Source organism: Zootoca vivipara, chromosome 1 (genome assembly GCF_965207765.1).
Source record: "Zootoca vivipara chromosome 1, rZooViv2.hap1.1, whole genome shotgun sequence".
In the NCBI taxonomy this organism is placed as follows: domain Eukaryota; kingdom Metazoa; phylum Chordata; class Lepidosauria; order Squamata; family Lacertidae; genus Zootoca; species Zootoca vivipara.
In genome coordinates, this window is record NC_142582.1 from 12,958,111 (window position 1) to 12,979,340 (window position 21,230).

The 21,230-nt window shown below is 40.6% G+C and overlaps 1 protein-coding gene and 1 long non-coding RNA gene across 7 annotated transcripts in view; one reads left to right on the forward strand and one right to left on the reverse strand.

Moving 5' to 3' along the window:
- The window catches only part of SLC39A10 (solute carrier family 39 member 10), a 56,967-nt gene extending 37,215 nt beyond the window's left edge, over nucleotides 1–19,752 (reverse strand). For 3 of the 6 annotated variants that reach the window (XM_035136429.3, XM_035136409.3, XM_035136401.3), the window contains exon 1: nucleotides 19,483–19,751. The gene's annotated coding sequence lies outside the window, so the exon portion shown is untranslated. Of the gene's footprint in view, nucleotides 1–19,327 lie in introns of all 6 variants that reach the window. The other 3 variants (XM_088654219.1, XM_035136375.3, XM_035136392.3) reach the window with 2 other exon arrangements.
- On the forward strand, nucleotides 5,720–6,137 carry LOC148687478 (uncharacterized). The gene is made up of 2 exons (XR_015946443.1): nucleotides 5,720–5,794; nucleotides 5,993–6,137. It is a non-coding gene; the product is annotated as an uncharacterized LOC148687478 (long non-coding RNA).
- Nucleotides 19,753–21,230: the final 1,478 nt, after the last annotated feature.

Here is a 21,230-nt window from a genome sequence, read left to right on the forward strand (position 1 = left end):
TGAAAACATTCTGAACAACCAGTTCTAACACAACATATGGCTTTTATGGAATAATTATTCTTAAACCGACTCTCATGAATGCAACCCAGACAAAACATGAATCTGCAATTCTTTCCGCTGATCTATCCTGAAGGGAGAAGGGTCTCTGGTAGTTGCAGCATTGCGCAGAACAATGTTTTTTTGTTTTTTTATGTTATCACGCTAAGAATATATACAATGCTTCTTTTGATGTGCATGCATATCTGGGTTTGGTTGAAGTAACATTCAAGTTCATCAGTTTTCTTTTTAACAAACATTTGGGTGATATTACCTCCGAACTGGCAAACTGTGGTTACCAGGATAGAAACAAACTAGGATCTGAAACAGCACTATGAACTTGGTTTGAAATCCTGATTTGTTTCGAACCTGTTGTAACAGGAAACCATGGTTAATTAATCAAAATGTCTTTCATTACAGTGCAACAAGTCCTGATTAATAAGCAGAGATAAATTACATCTAAATGAGGGCAAATCCATTAACTCAAGGTCAAGCAGTGAAATTTATTGGTAGTAGGGTTGGGACAGACAGAAGGAAGTACTTCTTCACTCAATGAGTAACTTGCAGAATTCACTGGCAGAAAATAGATGTGGTGGACAGTAGTTTAAATAGCTTTTAAATAAGGACAGACATTAAGAAGATTAAGAACAGCCCTGCTGAATCATTTAGTTCAGTACTGTATTCCACTCTCACAGTGGCTAACCAGATGCCAATTGCAAGTTCATAAGCAGGACATGAGTGCAATAGTTCTGTTATGGAAGATAGAGCTATGAATTAAGCATATACTGTAAGCGGAACAGCTAGAAGTGAAACCTCCATGTTCACAGGCTCTGAACCTCAGATACTGGAGACATCAAAAGAATCATCCCCACCAGGCAATGCTTGTAAGCATCCCAAGGGCTTCTTTTGCTGCTGCACTACCCTGTAGACAACCTGATTTGCCTGGCAGCAATTTTGTTTTATTTTATTTTGTTGTGGGGCTGCCTGGCCTGGTAGCAAGGCAGCAAAAAAATAAAAATAAGGCGCATAGATATTTTGTTTTGGCATCCACAACCTACTGGTAGGTCCCAGGAGCCATATGGCTCCTAGCACTCCTGTCCCAGTTTCTAACACTGCCCAAAGGTATCTTGCTGGCCATTATTATTGCCAACATGGTGACAGGCTAGATCAAGCACCCCCAAACATCAGCCCTCCAGATGTTTTGGACTACAATTCCCATCTTCCACAACCACTGGTCCTGTTAGCTAGGGATCATGGGAGTTGTAGGCCAAAACATCTGGAGGGCCGCAGTTTGGGGATGCCTGGGCTAGATAGACCTTTAGTCTTATGCAGAGAATGTATATTATGGGAGTACAGAGGATTGAGCGACAACTACATTATATCTTCCATGCGAAAAGAACATGAAGTGTGATTACAGCTGTCCTGTGTGACTCTGCAAACCTGTTTCAACCAAATTAAATCGCTCTTTCAGCACCACTCTCATTTGAAGGGGTCCAGTCCCTACTGCTGGCATGATCTGCACATTTAAGGAATCCAAGCCACCAGAGCAGCTTCTCTTTATATGTATCCCTGCTTCAGAAGAACAGATTGCATGCTGTCTTCCACCTGTGGGTGTAAATCACAACTACCAACATTTCTAATATGCCCTGCACTGTTATTTTTACATACTCCCCATCTCAAAGTCCACAGTACTGTATTCCTTTTCCCAGTTCATCTACATCTGATTTTACTGTATTACAGGCGTCCTCCATTCTAATTTCCCTGTAAGATACAGACCAAGAAACTATTCAGTTAAACAGGCCAGTACTTGATTGTTTAAAGTGGTTTCCAAACTGAAGGGGCAGCACTTTAAAAAATGAACAAACCAATATACAGTGGTACCTTCGTTTATGAACGATTCTAATAGAATGGACTCCCGGAACGGATTATGTTTGACAACCAAGGTGCCACTGTATTACTAAATGAACTGTTATAATCAACCATATTAGGGCAGAGAAGAGACTGGATAATGGTGTCTTCCCAAGAAAGATGGGGGTGCATTTGTTCTTTTTAAAAACAATGCCTTTTCTGACTCTATCAATGTCTATTGAAGCAGCTGCACTTCCTAAAAGTCTTTCAACACATTTAAGCACACTTGAGCTACTCTTATAAGAAGCAGAGCCAGACCCATGAAAACACCATCACAAAACCAGTTCAGGTAGAAGGGGCCAATTTAATGATGATGTTGGCAATGACATTCCAGAACCGCCCCTCTTGAGCTCAAATCAGATTATATCCTTGCTGAACAGAAGCAGCACTTAAAAGTTTCTCGGTCTGTTCCCTACTGTAAAAGCAGAGGTAGGAGAAAAGGGATGTGCATGTAAACTTGGATAGTAAGTCTCACTGACCTCAGCGGTATTTGCTTGCAGGTAAACTTTTGCATGAGATGCGAGAGTAAATGCAGCAGCATTCCTAATAAAACGAAAGGTTCTGTTCCAATGCACTTTCGCTAAAACAGCAAAGCCTGAACTCGAGCCAACCTCTTTTGTGTTTACAGGTTAAAGAAGTACATGGAAAGCTGAAAACAACACAAGATCAGGAGCTCTTTGTGAGCTGCCTCTCCCTCTCCCTTTACAGGAGGGTCATCAACTCTGAAAGACTTACAGTTGCTGTTCCACAAGAGGAATATAGGTCGGGAACCAAAGAACTGTTGGAGCGAATTCCATAAGCTTTAAAGGACTAGGTTCCCCCGCCTGCAGCACCCAGACCATCATTCAAGGCACCCCAGGGTGTCACGGCACAATGGTTGAAAACCACTTAAGGAGAAGTGAAATCCAGCTCTGCTTCCACTTGTGCAAGGCAGTCATGTAAATAAGCTCACAAACCCACTCAATGAAAGCCTAATCCTCCATGCAAACAAAAAACAGTATCTGACCTTCAAGTGCATGAAATTATAGGCAAGATACAAAAAGTCTCCAAAAGACATTTGGGATGCACAATCAGAGATATCAATTGTGTTGCTAGATAGTATAATTCCTGCATTTGGTTGCAAACCAACTTGCTTTGTCATAGCAACAGACCAGTATGCACTTTTGCTCAAGAAATGTATGGACTACAGAAAACTTGTTATGTTATTCCCATTATCCCCACCTGCTGATTTAAGGCTGCAATCCTGTACCCACTTACCTGGGAGTAAGCCCCAGTGAACTCAGTGGGACTTAGTAGTTATATATAAAGTATTGTAATCCGTATAAGCTTAACTCTATCTACCCTGTCTTAAACTTATACAAATATATTTTAAAATTGTTATATTACAGAGGATGGCCTTTTTCATAAGTAGCAGTGTCTCTAGAAACCCAATACATTTTGTAAATCTGCATTCTTGCATACAGTTTTGAAAACTTTATTAGATCAAAGATAAATTATACTTTGTTATGTGTTACTCCATCTCTATGTCTACATTTCAAAACTCCTTTAAAAATTGGTAGTAGTGAGCAGACAAAGTAGTGAAACAAAACAAAACCTGTTTTCACTTCCCAATGGAATTATTTAAATATAATTTAAAAGGATATTTCTATTAACACATTCTGATCACATCCATTACCTAATTAAACTATTACAACTTTTAAATAAGAAATACCACATTTCTGTGTATTAGCATTACATGTACCACAATATTATCCTCTTGAAAAAGCAACATGTTTACATTTGTCCATAAGTAAACTAAATACAGTTTAGTTTTGTTACATTTTGAAATGTTTTACTCACGGTTTTTCCCAAAAAGTTCTAACTCGCAGAATATGCAGCCGTTTGAATAAATCAATGCACTTATCTATCCTTTCCCCTCAACTCATCCCACTAAGAGCATTTGTCCACTTTAATTCTTAACAATGTGAACCCCTTCACAAATTCTTCTCAGTATTATTCAAACATATCATGTGCTTGGAGAAGGGTTTTTTGCCTGAATTCACCACACACAAACCAATGAACTAATGTAACTTCACACTTCTATGATTAAAGAGTAGAATTCATTGAACATGTATTTTACACAATTGGCCCGATTCAACTAAACTGTTGCCCTAGTCAACTATCACCTCAGCATAATGGTGTATTCCACCCAGTAAGTTATGGGCATTAATGCTCCACAATCAGGGTTAGAAACTCTTGAATTGCCAAATGGCACCTTAAATCTAGGTCAACACAATGGTATGTCTAGACTAGGGCTGGTGATATATTGGTGTATCATCCAAAACCACTTTGAAATAATTTTTGACCTGGTGATATATCACAAAATTAACCATGGAAAGAGAAGAAGGGAAGTCATTGATATCTTAAGGATGCAAAATGAGTACTGCATCTTAAATTGTAAAACAGAAACCTTAATACAAATTGCATACAAAAAAGAGAGAATCAAGCCCTCTCCTTTCTACACAGCCCAGCCCTAGGTCTCTGTTATAATGAATTCAGTGTTCAAAATTAGGCTGGCGCCAGGCGCATTTTGCACGTAGCTATTGGCCACTTGTTTTTTTTTTTAAAAAAAAATAGGCTTTATTTCGATTGTACAAACACAAAATATAACATAAAATTTAACAAAAGATCATGTTCAAACATCAACAAAAGATAACAAAAAGGGGAAAGAAAAGACGGGAGAAAAAAAGAGGGGATGGGGAGAACTGTATATATGTAGCCTTATAAATACACACATATATATAGTAAAAAGGTAAGCTTATAGACACTAATTTGAAATACAATTCCATTTCAAAGAACTTAAAACTTAGCATACCAGATAGTATACCTGATAATGCTAAATGATATAACATAACATAACTAATAACACAAATGAAATAACATAATATAGCAAAATCAGCACCCATAAAATGTATCAAATAAAATGTCATATAAGCTTAGGATTTGGATTACAAATCCTGAGATAAAAGATAGACAAGAAAAACGGAGAATGAAAATTATAAATTGAAAATTGAAGATTACCATAAAAAGAAAAAGAAAAACTTCCCACTGTTCATACATCGCTTTGTTTACATATTTACCAAATTCTTGCTTCTTTTAGATTATCTTTGAATTCCTACTGCTAATTTTAACCTTTTTATTAATTTTTCCCTGTTTCTTAACTTCAATTTAAGCATATCACCAGATGTATATTAAAATTTTCTTTTCTTAAATAATCTTCTACCTGTTTCCATTCCTTAATACATTTCTGTTTGGGGATGTTCCTAATTGCTGTGGTCATTTTATCTAGGTTCATGAATTCGACCAATTTCTCCTGCCACTCATATATTGTCGGCATTTTTTCACCCTTCCAGTTTTTAGCTATCAATAGTCTGGCCGCTGCACTAGCATATGATAGTATATTTCTTTTTCCTTCAGGAATATTTTCTGGGATCATATTCAATAAAAATATTTCTGGATTTTTGGGGAACGTCATTTTCAACATTTTTTTCAATTTTTCATATACTCCGTTCCAAAATTCTTGGATCTTGCCACATTGCCACCAGCAATGGTAATAGTTTCCAGTTTTCTCTTTACATTTCCAACATTTGTTGGAATCATTTTTGTATATTTTGGCAATTTTGGCCGGCGTAAGATGCCATCTGTAAACCATTTTAAGAATGTTCTCTTTAATTCCTGAGCACGCCGTAAATTTCATTCCTTCTTTCCAGAGTCTTTCCCATTTATTACTAAATATAGGTCTCCCTAAATCTTGGGCCCAACGTATCATCGTGGTTTTTACCAATTCATCCTTTAATTCCCACTCGAGAAGGTAAGCATAAAATTTTGACATTGGCTTCTCGCCATTTTCCAGTAGTATCTCCTGGAATTTAGATTTGTTTTCGGAAAAACCAATTTTCAGATGTTTAGTAAAAAGACTTTGGATCTGGCCATAATGAAGCCAGCTCATGCATTCTTGTTTAAGCTCATGATATGATTTCAATCTTAATTGTTCTCCCTCTCTTTCTAGGATATCCGAATACGTCGGCCATTTACTCTGCCTGAGTTTCCTGAATAATGCAGTTGCTTCCATAGGGGAGGCCCACCAAGGCGTTTTCTGCTCCAAGATATTTTTATATTCGTACCAAATTTTTAATAAAGATCCTTTGAACACATGGTTCTTAAATTCTTTGTATCCGCCTTTTTTTTCTTCTAACAGATACTTGTGCCATCCCTGAGTGTTATTAAACCCTTCTATGTCTAATATCTCTTTATTCTCCAATTCTACCCATTCTTTTAGCCACACCAAGCCTGCTGACGCATGATACAGTTTTAAGTCTGGGACCCCCCATCCTCCCCTCTCCCTTGTGTCAGTCAGCAATCTGTATTGTATCCTTGGCCTTTTTCTACCCCATATAAATTTGCTCAACCCCTTCCTCCATTTTTCGAATATTTCCTTTTTTTCCACAATTGGGAGCATTTGAAATAAAAATGATAATTTAGGTAATATTACCATTTTGATCGCCGCTATCCTTGCAGAAAACGTCATTTGTAGGTTACCCCATCTTTCTAGCTCTCTCTCTATTTCCTTCCATTTTTTGCCATAATTATTTTCGAATAGGTTTATATTTTTGGCTGTAATTTCGATTCCCAAATACTTCACTTTATTTACGATTTCCCATCCTGATTTTTCTCTCAATTCTTTTATCCCTTTTTCTCTTATATTTTTTGTAATAATTTTCATTTTATTCATATTTATTTTAAAACCCGAAACTTTTCCATAATCATTTAAGACTTTTTTCAAATGCCCTATTGTCTCTAGAGGATCCTCCAAAATTATAATGACGTCATCTGCAAAGGCTCGCGTTTTATACATGCTTCTTCCCACTTTAATTCCTTTGATCTTTTCACTTTCTTTTATTTCCTTCAATAAACTTTCAATTGTTAGAATAAAAAGGAGGGGGGAGAGTGGACATCCCTGCCGGGTGCCCCTTGATATTTCAATTTCTTGGGAAAGCTCTCCATTTATTATCAAAATTCCTTTTTGTTTTTCATAAATTGAGTTTATACTTCTAAGAAAATTCCCTTCTATTCCTATTTCTTTAATTACTTCTTTCATATATTCCCAATTGACATTGTCGAATGCCTTCTCCGCGTCCAGGAATATCAAGGCGGCTTCCCGACCAGGGTTCCAGTCAAGGTATTCGATCAAATTAATCAGAATTCTGACATTATTATTCATCCTTCTTTTGGGGAGAAATCCTTGTTGTTCTTTTTCTATAATTCTATTTAGCACCTCCTTTAGTCTTTTTGCCATGATTGCTGCGAATATCTTGTAATCGACGTTTAATAGGGATATGGGCCTATAATTCTCGACTGAGTCTATTTTGTCTCCCTTCGGTATGAGGGTTATAAAGGCCTCTTTCCAAGACTGGGGCATTTTCCCTTCTTCCATTATTTTATTAACTACTTTCACGTAAATCTCTCCTATTTCTTCCTTGAGGATTTTGTAGTGTCTACTCGAGAGCCCGTCCGTACCAGGGGACTTCCCTACTTTTAGATTTCCAATTATTTCATGTACCTCTTGCAAGGAAACAGGTTTGTTTAACCTTTCTTTCTCATCCTCACTTATCTTTTTTAACTTGTGTTTTCTAATATATTCTCTTATCATTTTCTCATTAATATGGTCTCCTTTATACAAATTCCCATAATATTTCATGAAGCATTTATGAATATTTTCTCTCTTAACCCAATTTTTCCCATCCATTTTAATATTTGTAATTATTCTTTCATTCTGTTTCTTTTTTAATTGCCAGGCCAATAATTTCCCCACTTTCCCTCCCATTTCAAAATTTCTTTGTTTGGCCCACTTAATTTTTTTCTCCATTTCTTGTCCCGTTAATATTGATAACTCTGTTTGCAGGATTTTAATTTCAGATGCCACTTTGGCATCTTTGGGTTTTTTTTACTAATTCTTTTTCTTTTTCCTCAAGTTCTTTTTGGATCTTATTTAAATTCTTTTCCCTTTGTCTTCTTATTTTACTCTTTTGTTGTATATATATCCCTCTAATAAAGGCTTTACTGGCGTCCCAGATTGTTTCCACCCCTTGTTCGCCTAATAGATTAATTTGAAAAAATTCTTTAACCAAATTCTTTATTTTGCCTACAAACTCATCATCACTTAAGATGGTTTCGTCTAACCTCCATCTCCTTTTACTCCTATACTCTTCCTTTAAATTTAGCATTATTGGGTTATGGTCCGACAATGATTTCGTCATAATTTCACATTTGTCTAATTTAATCATTAACCTGTTTGTGATCCAAATATTATCAATCCTTGCTGATGACCTTTGTACATTTGAATAAAATGTGTACTTTCTTTCCTCCGGATTTTCTAACCTCCAGCAATCTTGTAAATTATAGCTCTCTAATAATCTAAAGAAAAATTCCGGTAATTTGCCTTTATATTTCTTTCCTCCACTTGACCTATCTAATTCCGGTTTTATTACTCCATTGAAATCTCCTGCTAGTATTACTTCTTCATCCTCAATACAATTTCCCATTAGCTTCCATAAATTTTTAAAGAATTCAGTCTTTCCTCCATTTGGTACATACACATTTACCACCACAATTTCCCCTTCTGGTACATATAACTTAACCGCGATTGCTCTCCCCTCTTCGTCTTGAAAGAGTTTTTCTGCTCTAATCTTAGAATCTACATATATAACTACTCCTCTCTTCTTTTTATTATTCAAGGAGACAAATTCGTTTCCCAATCTTTTGTTCGTCAACAATCTTTCATGTTTTTTTGATATATGTGTCTCCTGGAGACAAATTACCTTCCATTTACCTTTTTTCAAGATATGTTCAATTTTATTTCTTTTAACTTTATTATTTAGGCCATTAATGTTCCAGGAGATTACCTTGAGGCTCATTTCTTTATTAATATACTTTCTATCAACCACAGCAAAAATTTCAACTTTTATTCAAAATTTTAATTCCCCGTTGAGACCCAAGAATTTTTACTATAAACAGGTGTGAGTAACTATGTGGTTATATAAGCAAAAAAGGTACTAAATCTAAAATGAAAAAGGAAAGAAAAGGCAAAAGAAGATTATCTGCTAAGTCGCTATATTCTTACTCCTCTCCTTCCACCACCTGTCCCTCCTCTACACTGTTCTCCTCTCTTTCTCCTACTAACTCTCTCCAATTGTTCTTACTGAATCTTTCCGCTTCCTCTGGTGCTTTTATTGTTTTCTTTTTCCCTTTGAAGCTGAAGGTGAGTCCTTCTGGGTACTCCCAAACGTACCAAATATTTTTCTTCCTCAGAATATCAGTCAGGACTTTGTATCTTTGTCTCTTCAGTCGTATTCTTTTAGGCAGTTCTTTGTAAATGTCCACAATCTTTCCCTCTATTATTAGTTCATTCTGTTTTTTCGTTTGAAGGATCTTGTCCTTAAGGAGTATTGAATTTAGATACATCATGCAGTCTCCCACCGCTTTGCCATTTTTCTTCTTGTCGACTCTGATTCTATAAATTTTATCTATATCCAGCCACAAGGCGTCTTCTTCCACTTCCAGCCATCGGGCTATTTCTCTAACAATTCTCTCATCCACCCTTTCGTTAGCGATCTCCGGCACTCCCCTCAGGCGGAGGGTCAAGGCATTTTGTTTAAGTTCGAGCATTGCCATCTGGTCCGCTATTTCTTCTTGCAGTTTCCTTAACTCAGCTCTCTCTTCCTCCTCCTTTTTTTGCATTCTTTGTATTTCTCTGTTTTCGTTTGCTATTCTTTTTATAGATTCTTCTTGCTTATTCAATTTCACCGTCGTTTCTTTTACTGTCTTGTCCAATTCTTTGTGTTTACTGCTCAGTTCTTTTATTTGGCCAGACATGGAGTCCAGTTTTTCACTCAACGATCTGTTCATTTCGGTGATGAGATCTTTAATTTCTGCTAATGGGTCGTTTTCTGATGTTAATGATAATCTCTTTGAGTTGCCTGCTGGATTTGCTGCCATTGCTGATGTTATTTTCCTTGTTGTCATATGCCCAGGCATTTCTTACTCCTTCTGGTGTAGCTTTTCTCAATATATTATTGCTTATTCGGTCTTTCCCTGAGGTTTCTATTTTGTTTTGGGAGTTCCCTTTCCAGGTTGATTATAGGTTCATCTGTTGGCTCCCCTTTATATTATTTCAGCTTGTAATATCCCCACAGTCCAGTAGGTGGCAGCCTTCTTCACCCCCAGTATCTATGACTCTTCTCTTTCTGCTTCTTGTTGATCACTCAGCTTCCGTAGTGAAGGAGGAAGTGTTGCAACGATGACTTTGCAAGTCTTAATCCTCCATTTTCTCCCTCTCATCCACTCCAAATATTGAGGTAGGGAACATATCTCAAACAGTCTTTAAACCTTATTTCGCGAATATAGTTGACGTATTTAGCGCTTCAAAAGTTGTTCCGCAGCTGCTCCCCTTTGCCTCCACTTAACGTGCCGGCTTGGGGGGTTTCTCACAGCTTCTCGCAGCGCAAATATAGTTCTTTAGAGGCGTTACGCTTCCCTTTATAATTGGCGCAGTCTTTGGATTTGTAAATTAAGATATAATAATGAAAGGAACTATAAAAACAGGGCTTACTCTGCAAGTCTTTTCCGCGATGTATGCAGCAGCCCCGTGACCTCCTTCCCGGTTTGCGTCGCGTTTTCTCTCTTTGTTTCCTTTTATCGCCAAACCGTTTCCTTAAACTAAATTCTTTCTGGTCCGGGGATCTTGGGTGCTCTCTGGGCGGGTTTCGGGGCGCTCTGCCGTTCAGCTGCTTAGATTTAGCGCCAGCTTCTCTCCTCCGCTTTCACTCCCCTGACGTGGGGGGGGGGAGTGTTAGCCCGGAGTTCTGCTTTTTCGGCGCTGCTTTTTCTTCTTTATCCAGCCAAACCCCGCGCTTGGCTGTTTTGGGGGGGTAGTTTTAGCGCCACTGGCCCCCACGCACTCGCTTTCACGGCCTGTAGGAGTTCTTTTTTCACGGAGCTCCTCTTTGCCGACCCGATCTCCAGGGCACCCTGACCGGAAGTCAGCTATTGGCCACTTGTGACCAAGTGAAGATGCCTGGGTGCCAGGATGGGAACTGACATCTCCACCTTCTGGTTGGCTGGCGCACAACAGCATTTATTTATTTTTTGCTGCCTTGCTATGGCACAAGTCAGATTTTACTTAGAGCTGACAATATACACAATTCATTTTCAGCTTTGTAATTTGTTTTTTTTAAGTGCCTAAATATTCTGTTAGTGCACCTGAAACCTAGGTTTAAGGGGCCATATGGCAAATAGCTTTTATATCTCAGTTTCTAACACTAACTGAAATGTAACCAAAGTGAAATAGATAGCGACATATAAGGTTATGTCCTGTGCCCCTATTCCTGTTCCAAGATTAACGAAGTCACAGCATTATATCCATTGCAGAATCAAGATTTTAAAAATCCAAAGTTAGGATCAAGTATATTTCCTAGTTTATAATGCTATATATGGGAGTCCAATATATTCTGATTTATCTTAAATGAAAAAAAGAACAGGATAACTTTGGGGCCAAGTTTTTCCTTCTTTGATTCAAGCCAACCACCTTATAAAATACATTTAAATTACACATTTCAATGAGAAACTGGCATAGCCTCTCACAAAGACATCGGAATGTGCAATTACCTAAAATACTGCTTAACACAGGACAATTATGGTCCTGAATGCCTTAACTTGCTGCATTCCACCTCTTCGCGCTAAGATCCAAAATACAAAGTTGAATACGAGATGTTTGACATAGCAGAAAACGAGATAAAAATTATGAATGTTCACTTACACCCCCATAATTGCATCCATGGAGGCAAGCCTTTATGTTTTATAGCTTGTCTTTGCCTGAAGATAGCGTAAGTAGATATATATCGCCCCCAAAAGCTGTATGCTTAGAAGTAGCGAGATGAGCTTCATGGCTGAGTGCTCATTTCCCCCATTCTCCAGAGGTAATGCCACACAGGATTTCAATGCAAGTTCTGGATATCCTCTGGGATTTTCCAGTATGTGAAATTTAATAACTTCATGCAGAATTTGAATTTTCTAGGGAGCCCAAGCTTGTTAATATTTAGCAATTATGGGGAAGATTGCAATTACAGAAATATATACTGGGCACCTGTTCTTCCTTTCTAATCTCCAACTTTCATCATCCTACTAACATTACTTTATCCTCACCTTCCTTCCTCTTCAAGTCAATAATCTTTCAAAATAATTTTTAAACATTCAATTTTCATAAACAAATTTGTATGTTTAATGCAGCTTGACTAAAAGCTAACATACAAGTATGTTAAAAATAAACTTGGTATGTTTTCTAGATGGCTACTGTTTATAAAGATATGTCTTAAAACAGCCTACCACCACCTGGTATCTACCAGTTTATGATGGACTACAAATCCCATCATCCCTGACTATTGGTCACGCTGGCAGGGCTGGTGGGAGTCGTGGTCCAACAACATCTAGGACAGCACCGGATCTCAAAACAATGGCCACATGCACTTACATGTAGTGTAGTACCAGATAACAGTAGCAGATAACAGCAAAATATACTTGTTTCTATAGGAGCATATTCAATAACAGACAAGGCATCTGTATTTCAGATACAAAGGCTGTGAGCCCAAGGTATTTTTGCCATGGCCTTGGCCAGCCCTGTTCCAAGCAGGGCTTGCTTGTTTGAAATAACAAACTACTTGGAAAACACACATACACAAAACCTTATAAAAGCATGTCATTGATTTGTGCCACAGGCATTTGCTACTAGGAATCTTGGGACAGCGGAAACTCCCAAGCACTCCATAAATAGATGTGATCACAACCACCTTATTCAGTGCTGAAAGGCATCAACAGTCCCGAGGTTTTTAAAAGATGGAAGTATTTGCATTAGAAAGACTCAGCTTCTAAGAAGAAAAACCAATGTGAGTTTTCTGGAAATGGGATGATACTCAAATACCATTAAATATGTACTGTATTCTAAAGTCGTTTCAGTTTCTTCCAATTCAATTGCAAATTTATAGCAACTAAAGCTGAGCCCGCCTCAATTCTGTTTTTAAAAAAAATAAAGACAGAAGGTAGCATATCATCTTGCTTGCACGTTTAGTATGGGTACAGACATAACGTATCAGGAATGTCAGTAGGCATAACAAAGAGACACAACTGTGTTAAAATTAGACTGACACCAGCAACCTAAGGCTGAAATCCTATGCACTCAACTGGGAGACATTAAAGAACTGCAGTAAGCCAGAATGGTGGGGCAAAACAACTTATTAACTAATTATTTACTTGTCATAAATTCTTGCTTAGCTTAAGATGCATTAAGACTGATTGAAACATGCATGCACATCACTCCAATTCAAGCTGAACACGTGTACTCCTGCCACTGAATAAAGGTAAAGGACCCCTGACTATTAAGTCCAGTCGTGACCGACTCTGGGTTTGCGGCGCTCATCTCGCATTATTGGCCGACGGAGCCGGCGTACAGCTTCCAGGTGATGTGGCCAGCATGACTAAGCCGCTTCTGGCGAACCAGAGCTGTGCACGGAAACACCATTTACCTTCCCGCTGTAGTGGTACCTATTTATCTACTTGCACTTTGACGTGCTTTCGAACTGCTAGGTTGGCAGGAGCTGGGACCGCACTGTGCTTAAGGCAAGCAGATGTTAAAGCACAATGGCTGCTTCATACAAGCGAGTCATTGCTCCACATCACAAGTCCTATATCCATCATACATACATACATGAATTTCATCTAGATGTCTGATCACTTCCAAATCGACATCATGTTTCTGTCCTCACACACTAGCAGCATTAGGGTATCCTTTGGTAAATCATAATTAATAGGTTTTCAATGCCCGAGCTGAACATTCCTGCTTCCTTCCTGTTAGCACTGGAGGAAAAAAATACCATGACCCATGACTTAAGTGTTATGTTTGAACCAGAGCGAATTAGAATTTGTTTCACTCAAAACAAGCCACGATCTGTAGCTACCGGTAAGTTCTTTTGGCTTAACTCATTGTGGTTTTTTTTTTTGAAGTGGTGGTAGTGAAATAAACCACAATTCCTGATGCTAAGCCAAGAAAAGTTGTCAACCCCCCTCCCCGCACGCGCTAGTGGGAGGAGTGAAACGAGTGGGGGCGCAGAGAGTGTATGTCCACGTCTTGCTTTTTCTTTTTGCTAGTTTTTTTATTATAAATAAATTTGGAAACAAGACACATACGATAAAATGGGATCAAGTCATCCCTGGGCTCCTTTGGGAAGAGGAGCAAGATGAAAACCTAATAAATAAAACAACAATCCCCATCAGCTCTATTTTCTTTTTGTTAATGATCCATTACAATGTTAAAACAAACAGAAGGTGAAATCCAAGTTGTACTCAGGAGTCCATCTATTTAAATGGGTCTACTTGGAGTATGGTCTAGTTGAATATCAAATAGAAACTTTATCTTTCCAAACATGTTTATAGAAGTTATTTTATGCATCATGGTTGAATTTCAAAAAATCATCAAAGTTCCAAACGGCTTTGGGTCAAATGCTCTGAAATAGCTCGTTAACTTTTCAAAGCTTAATAAAGTTGCACTGTATTAACAGACCAATGCTTTTCCATTTATTTTGTGCTCCAGACGTGGGGATGGGGTCAGAAATCAGAACTGTATACAAATTATTTTTTTGGTAGAATCAACCATTGCACACGTGCACACCCACCCACCCCCCTTCCTAGTCTATTTTTGCAACTGCAGGATCAGAGCACTTTTTCATCTGTGCAGCTGTATGAATTGGCTTTGCACCTTGGAGTGCAGTATTTTCAAATTTTCATGTAGAAGCAGCTTGACTTTGACAGATTTTTTCTTCTTACATATTTAAATTTGCTTTAATGCACTGTCTATGCACACTGTAATTACATTCCTGCTTTCAGGCAAAATTGGGGAAATCAAGTTAATTTTCTGATCAATACATGTTGTGGGAAAAGACTAAGTTGCAATATTCCAATCTTTATGGAATCAAACTCCATAGAAATCAACAAGCAGTTCCAAATAACTGACTTAAGACATAGCTGTAATGTAGACTCCAGTGACACACCCATTTACTTATGTACAGTGGCTGGAATCCAGAGTTCTATGCATATGCCCAACAGCTTTCTTGCATGTACCACATTCTCCAAATTTCTCATTATAATTGCAGGTCAATGTGTTTAATTTTAAAGTGTTTCAGGGTGTCCTTTGATTTTATGAGGATTGCAAGTCCTGTGGAAGAAGGGGCCCAAGTCCTCCAGAATACAGATATAACCTAGACCCATAGTATTTGTATCTCAGGCCCACCCCTTTTTAAACAGTTTTACTGCTTTGTTGCCATAATAAGAGCACCATTATTTTTTATGAACATCATCAATGTGCATGGTGCTTTACAGCTCCATAAACAAAGAGGCCCTGTGCCATCTAGGTAAAAGTTTCTACATTATAAATGAAGACTTGCTGATTATCGAAATCGGTAGCCATGAAACTTGCTATTAGGAACAGTACAAATAATAAATGGTTAATTTTGCCCACCTTGGTTTTAGGATTAACAAATCTGAAACACAGAACAGCATGGATCATTAGAACTGTGGTTAGCATTTTACATGAAGTATTTCCCCATCTTTAATATACTTTTCTGATACATGCAGACACTGGGTAGCTTCCAGAAGTTTATTGAGCACTCATCCTGACTGCTTTTGTACAAAATCTGCAGAGAAATCAGACACCAGCTATTTACTGAGCACTTATTATGACTTGTGTCAAATGTTATTCTCCACTTCCAGCACGCTTCCCCATCTCTTTTCTTACTGCAACAAGTCCACTTTTTAAGTACTAGGTTTGTTGCTCAAAAGCTACAAAATCAACTTTTATTGTACAACCAGATCCTGCTGGTATGGGACTGAATCCCAGCTGAAAATAGTAAGCCTGTAAGTGCCCCAGATAGCTGTTCTATAACCTGGCCTGCGATTCAATACTTACCTTCTCACCTAGGAAGAGTTTATCTCAGGAGTGAGGTCATTTGTCCCATGAGACCATTTCCCAAAACCATGACCACCTGTCCACACCTGATGTTCTATGTGACTGTTAGGTATAAAGGGCAGGTAGGGATGTGGCCATCAGTGCATAATTGGGAGCCTTAAAATATATTCACCAACTGAGCCCTTGTATAGGAGGCAGTCAAGTGATTGGCAGTTAGAGTGAGTTTCCCAGGAGGAACACTGCAGCACAGCCTATCCCAGCAGAAAGTAGAGCTTCAAAGCAACACTTTTCAGCAGACTGGTGGTAACTTCAAGCCCAGGGAAAATTGGCCACCTGATGATCAGAAGGGTGACACACCCCATCCACCATTCAAAATAGCCCACTGTGGCTGGCAGGTAGCAGGATCTAGGAACTGGTTCGTACTATAGCTGATGCATTTCTCTAGATTATTTTTCTAGCGGGAAAGAGCCAGGAACCCTTTGAGGATTAGAAGCTTGGCCTAATTACACTCCTTATCAGTGCTGAATAAATATGATCTGGGTCCTCATCTTTTAGCCATAATAGTCAGGACACTGTGCTCTGAGGCAGAGGGAACAAGCAAAGTGCTCAACACCACAGCAGTGAGAAAGGCAATGGTAGGAATGAAGGGCAAGAAGGTTAGGTAAGAAGGGAAGGAAAAGGGCAACTACTGCCAAACTCCCTAAAAATAAAGTCTACAAAATGTGCAAAGCTGCTTTGGGAGATGTATGTGCCTTCCTGAACCATGAAAAATCAATATGCAGTACAGAGGTGTATGGAAATTTCCCAAGCCAGTTCAACTTATTCTTTCATGTCCAGCATAGTAACACTTCCCAAACACCTACATCAAAAAATGTCAAGATTAAACTCAGTACACAGAGGCACAATTAAACTTTTTATTTGGGAAAAACAGTTATGGGGAAAAAAAGGAACAGAAGATGCCCAGATGGTAGAACACTGCCTACAAATCACATTTGTTTGTTAATGTGCTTTTATTAAGCAAACAGCTTGCTGAAGCTATTACAGAAATCTCTTTAGTACAATGTTGTGCAGCCTGCTCCTACTCAGGGTTACCTAGAAGTAACTCACTGTGTTCAATGACAGGGCGATTTAGGATGCAATCCTACACTTATCTGGAAAAAGGCCCAATCAGACGACAATCTAATGAACACTTACATTAAGATTTACCTCCATGAACTCACAGGATCAGGCAGTGTATACTTTGGGATTAGAACAGTTTGTAATAGCACCTTATGTTCCACTTTACATTCCCTTCCCCTCCAAATCAATATTCATTAGTACATCAAATATTACTTGTCTAGTAAGATTTATGCTACAGTCCATCTACAATCGAAAATATGTAATCTGTAGCTCAATTCTGAAAACCAAGTCTAGACTAATTTCTAAAAAGGCCTAGCTACAGAAGGCAGAAAGTAACCTATGAAAAACACTTCCTGACCCCGACTGGTACATTTAACAAATCAGAGAATATTTTGTCCTTTTTTTGCTGCCAAGTGCAATACTAACATCAAACACAGCCAACATTGCAGGATTTGACAAAGACACCCCACTTTATACTTTTTTAAAGATATACTTAAATTTCTTCCCTATATTAATAGTTCAAAATCACACAAATACGAGCAGCTGCTGTACTGACAAGGGGAGTTTTGTTTTTAACAGCACGTGTTGGTATACACAATCTATTGTATCGTATTATCACTTTTTTAAAAAGTGCCACTGTTGGTATGCCACTTTTGTTAAGTTTATTAAAAAGATGCCAGCTGCATCCCTGAACACCACAGTCCTGTTATGTCATTGCAATATTTTGCTCTACCAAAACAAGCCACAGCCTACTTTCCATCTGCAGCAACTTGATAACAGATGCCACAATTCAGCTACCCTTGCTGGGATTGGGAACAAACGTGCACTCAAATGAAGTTAGTCTATTTGCACTGCGCTATTTGAATCGGGATTCTTGTGCAACTAACCACACGTTAAACACACTACTAGAGTGGGCCTGGAACTAGTCCTTTTCAGCACTAGTCTTTTCACCACATCCAGTTAGGGCACCATATTTTGTGGTTTTATATTTTGATTTTGTTCTGTGAACCTCCCTGAGACCTCCAGGTGTAGGGCAGTCTATAAATTCTAATAATGATAATAATAATAATAATTACTGAGGCTATTTTCGACCACCAAGTTCTTTCTTCCCGATCAGTGTTGTTGCAGTTTAGCAATACTGTATCCTTATGGCAATTTATTTCACCGTGGTTTTGTTAAGACTTTTTAAAAAGAAAAATTGGGGCGCAAGATACCGCAACAACTTCAGGGATGGGAAAGCAAGCCATTGCCCTTGAAATCTGGTAAAGACAAATTCTTGGGGGTACACTGCATTTCCCAACTTCGTTGGGTCCACGGATTCCCGATTGGTCAGGTCAAGCAAGAGACCCCAGCCAGAAGCAAAATAGCAGCTCGATCGTTTATTGAGAAGTGTTCAACCTACACACCATGAAGAGGAACAAAGGAGGGACAAGGTTTTTTTTTAAAAAAAGTTCCCACACCTTTCACATTGCGCACAGCGGGGCATCCCAACACCAAAGATACTGTCACATTAAGATGGGAGGCGTGCACTGCAGAGAACCCAAACACAGCAAAAATAAGACCTTCAGGGCAGCCACAGTGGATTGTTACTTTTTTCTTTTTCCCGGTGCTTTGCCAACCTTTCAGTGTGGTGGGCCAAAGAGATACCTACCATGAGCCCCGAAAACAAAAGAGGGCAGCAACACCCATGGGCCTTGCACCGTGCACCCACCCCCAACACGTGGGCCAGGCCCGATTGCTAAAGCCCTGCAGCTGGAGCATGTGAGGGAGGAAAGAGGGGCGGGCGGCGTGGCCACGAGGCCCACCGATACTGGCGGCGCCCTCTCCTCCTCGCCCCCCAAAGGAAAGCAGGGGGGAGGGAGGAGAATGGCGAACCGGTTTCCAATGGAGAACCGCCGCCGCCTTGGGATCAAGAGCCTTTTGTCTGATTCGCCTTCTCCTCAGCCACACCTGAGGAGGCAGCTTAGAAGAAGAAGCAGCAACAACAAAGAGGCCCAACGGGCGCTTCGTCTCCCCCCCCGCCGCCATTGCGACCCCCCCCCCGCTTCACCTGAGGGAAAGGATGAGAAGGGGGTGGCGGTTTGTGTGGAAGAGACCCCCCCGCCCCCCTCACACGTTATCGTCGTTTCCTTCCCACGCCCACCAAGCCCCCTTAGCAACAGTGCTGGAGGAAAAAGGCAGCGAGGCTGCTGCGGCGGCGGGAAACGGCAAACCTACCCCGCCTCATTTTTCTCCACAGGCTGGCGAGGGGCCTGCCCCGCCGCGCTGCGGATCCCACCTACCCCCCCTCTCGCCATGTCGCCGCCGCCGCCTCAGAGCCGGCCGGCTTTTATGGGGGAGGGAACGCGAACCAACGCGGTTTTTATAGCTACCTCAGCTCGAGTGTGCCGTGTGCATCTCCCTCTCTCCGCTCGGTACGAAAAACCGCCGGCGCGCGCGCGGGGTGCCGCCTCCTCCTCCCACTCCGCAGTGCTGCTGCTGCTGCTCCTCCTGCGGGTGAGCTTGGCTTGGGCTTTCAAGCTTTTACTACTTTACTACTGCCGCCGCCGCGGCCTGGCGGGCGCTCTTACGGCCATTCACCAAAGCCTCTTACGCCGGGCGCCGACCTCCCCGCGCCGCGCCGAGACCGGCTTCCTCCTCCTTCTGCGCGCGCGTGCTACGCAATTTTCGCCGCCCGATGCGGTGTCGCAGCTTGCCCCTACGCGAGCGGCGTAGCGGAGGCAAGGTTGCCGCGGCGCATGCGTGGTGGGGGCCGGCGGCTTCCTGGGCAGAGGGGAAGTGGGCGTGCGCGGGGCGGTGGGGAAATATATATTTATTTGTTGTAGCTTCCCTCTCTCCTCGCTGCTTTTGTGCAGGGCTTTTGGTGTGCAAATGAAGGTTGCCCGGCCCTCCTGTGGCTCCCTGGGGAGAAGGCGTCGGGTTTTTGGAAGTTTAAGCCATTGCAGGGTGGAGCAGGGGGGAAAAGGGGGGGGCGTGGTGCTTATCCAGGGCGGGAGAGGGAAGAGATTAAGGCCCGGGGCAGCGAAGACCCTGCGGCGAAGATCCAGAGTTCCTGCCCTTCGCAAGTTTGGGAATTAAATCACTTCCCGTTTCCTCCCCGGCCATGCATTTATTTCACTCCGCAAAAAGAGCCATCGACGCTTAAGCACATAGAAAAATTCAATATACTATCTATGCAAGCTCTGCCACTCAGCGAAGAGATTTGAAAAGGTCCGTTTGATGTGGAATAATATACACAACATTGTGCTGCTTTCATAACCATCCCAATATTTCTCCTAGGAAAAGAGGGACGTCCCATTTCATCATCCTCAACACCATCGGTTTTTTTTTATTTATACCCCGCCCATCTGACTGGGTTGCCCCAGCCACTCTGGGCAGCTCCCAGGATAAACAAACCAATAAAACATTAAACTTTAAAAAAAAAACAACCTTCCTTATACAGGTCTGCCTTTAGATGTCTTTGAAAGGTTGGCTTGGGGGCCACATAAGCCCATCTTCTCCAACATTTCTCAGATGAAAATACTGTACGGACATCCTAAGGAAAAGCGGGACGTTCTGGGATCAAATAAGAAACCAGCATGGCTTCTGTAAATCCAGCGCTGTCCATGGAAAATAGGGAAACTTGGGATGGTGTGCCAGCAACACAGAGAGAAATTCAAGATACTGTGCAAGCTCTGCCACTCAGCGAAGAGATTTAAAAGAGTTCTTAGGGCCCATCCACACCTCATCTTAATGTGGAATAATATGCACCCCTCGTGCTTCCTTTAGTCCCTTACCCTCGTCCCCAGAAACAGCCTCTATCCCAGACTTTCTCCCTGCTAAATCCAGAGTTCCCCCTAGCTTTGCAGAATCTGAAAAGGGCATCCACTGTGCTTTAAAAGTGCTCCCACCAGCTTTATCTGCGGTGGTGGGTTCGTTGTTGATGTGGAGTTCAAAAGAAGCAAATGGTGCAAAATGAGGAGAATTGTAACTCCGGATCAGAATCACATCTGAATATAACCTCGGTCCAGTATACCTGAAGGAGCGTCTCCACCTCCATCATTCTGCCCGGACACTGAGGTCCAGCGCCGAGGGCCTTCTGGCGGTTCCCTCGTTGCGAGTAGTGAGGTTACAGGGAACC